This window comes from Myotis davidii, unplaced genomic scaffold, assembly GCF_000327345.1.
Source record: "Myotis davidii unplaced genomic scaffold, ASM32734v1 scaffold428, whole genome shotgun sequence".
NCBI classification, from domain to species: domain Eukaryota; kingdom Metazoa; phylum Chordata; class Mammalia; order Chiroptera; family Vespertilionidae; genus Myotis; species Myotis davidii.
The window spans coordinates 1,327,435-1,329,593 of NW_006299834.1; positions in this window are offsets into that span (position 1 = coordinate 1,327,435).

Genomic DNA, 2,159 nt, shown 5'->3' on the forward strand with positions numbered 1-2,159 from the left:
AATAAATAAATAAAAATATATTAAACAATAACTTTAGCTTTTAGCAAAGCCGCCCTTCCCACGGGCCGGGCTCTGAGCTCCTCGTATTCCCACGTTCAGTCCGGGCCGTGGTGTCTGAGGGCGGCACGTCCACCTGGCTTTCCGGGTAAGGAGGCTAAGCCACAGGCAAGTGACTTGCTCACAGTCCCACAGCCGCTAAGCGGGGGGCCCAGCCAGCACCCCCGGCGCCCAGCTCTGCATCATGAACGCCCCCTCTTCCCTCTGTCTGCAGGCCCAGCATTCATCAGTGGTGCATTGCCAGCTGTGCCCACAGGCCGCGGCCGAACTTGGAGAAACCCACTCCGAAGCCACAGGCCGTCGGAGAGGCTCGGACACCCAGGTCCCAGGTGGGGAGGGTGAGGCGTCATCGATAGGGTCTCCCCGGGAGACGTCCCAGCCTCTGAGCCCAGATGTGACCTGAGCACCCAGCGGGCCCGTGGGCTCAGGTGGGGAAGAATCTCCAAGGAGCCAATGGCTCATTGATGTTAATCGCTTCCACCTTCGCAGCCGCACGTGGGTGGGAGCTAGGCTGGCCCGGGAATCGTCCAGGCCCAGGCCCACGCCCGCAGCCTGCAGGGTTTCCCGCTTTAGAAGAAAGGAAGACGCGGGGAGCAGCCGATCTGCCGGCTGGACGTGCGTCCCGAAACCCGGTCCAGGTGCGTTTGGGGAAACTGTCCACCAGGTCAGCTTGCGTCGGGGACAGGCGTCGGGACGGGCTTTTCGGTGACGACTGTTACTCTTTAAAGCTTTGGGTTAAGATGCTCCGTGACCGCAAATACAGAGCCCACCCGCACCGCCTGCCTGCGGAGGGTCTGGTTTTCTCCTCACTGTTCCTGCCGCCGGCGAGCTCGGCCACGGGCTGAGTGATGGGGGTTTGCTGGTTCTAATGGCGACTGCGGCCCCACTGTGTGAGCGCGCCCTGCCTGCCTCCATTCTCCTGTGAGAGACTTCCGGTTGTCTCTGGCCTGTTATCTGCACGAAGCTGCTGCGAGCCTTCAGGTCCCAGGTTTTGGGGCAGCACCTGGCGCTTTCTGCTGTGTGGACCTGGGGGGGCCTTGCTGGGAGGATGTGCTGATGGTCGGTCATCGCCAGGAGGTTCTCCAAAGAGGCTGTAGCCACTCGCACCCCCAGAGGTGTGCCCGCCCCCAACCTTCACCTGCAGCCCCTGCCCGTCTTCCCGCGAGCCCTGCCCGGCGGGGGGGAGGGCTGAGATGGCTTCGTGTTTCTCGCTTCCGTGTTCTTGATGACGGATGCGTGTGCGCATTTGTTTGTTGGCCATTTCCAGACTCTGTTTTGTGAAGTCATTTGTCCACTTTCCTTTTTTTAAAAAATATTTGTATTGATTTCAGAGAGGAAGGGAGAGGGAGAGAGAGAGAGAAACATCAATGATGAGAGAGAATCATGGATCAGCGGCCTCCTGCATGCCCCCTGCTGGGGATGGAGCCCCCAACGCAGGCATGTGCCATGACGGCGAATCGAACCGTGACCTCATGGTTCATAGGTCGAGCGGGCATGTGCCATGACGGGGAATCGAACCGTGTCCTGGCTCATAGGTCGACCAGCGCTCAACCCCTGAGCCACGCCGGCCGGGCCGGGAGCCCTTGCCAAGTGTGTGCGACGGGAAGTGGCCGCACTTGAAGGGTCCTGGACCCAGACCCATCAGGGAAGCTCTTTCCAAAGGAACTGGCCGGGTTGTATTTCATCCTCACCCTCACCCCTCACCCACATCTCGGGCCAATCTTGCAGGTGTCAGATGGCCACTCCACCAGCTACCCGTCCCTCCTCAGCCACCTGACCTCCGTGTATCTGAATGCCCCAGTGCTTGCCCTGCCCGTCGCCAAGCGGCAGCCCCCGGCTCCCAGCCTGCGCTCATTTCATCCTCTGGCTTCCTCGCTGCCCTGTGACTTCCACCTGCTCAACCTGCGCACGCTCCAGGCTGAGGTGAGGATCCGCTCAGCCCCGGGTCTCCAGGACCAAATTCTGGCCTGTCCTCACCCAGGCTCCTCTTTGTCCCAGTACCGCCTTCGGGGCAGAGGTGCTGCTGCACCTGTGAGCCCCGGGGAGCATCTGTGAGCCCTGGGGAGTACCTTTGAGCCCCGGGGGAGAGGCTGTGAGCTCAG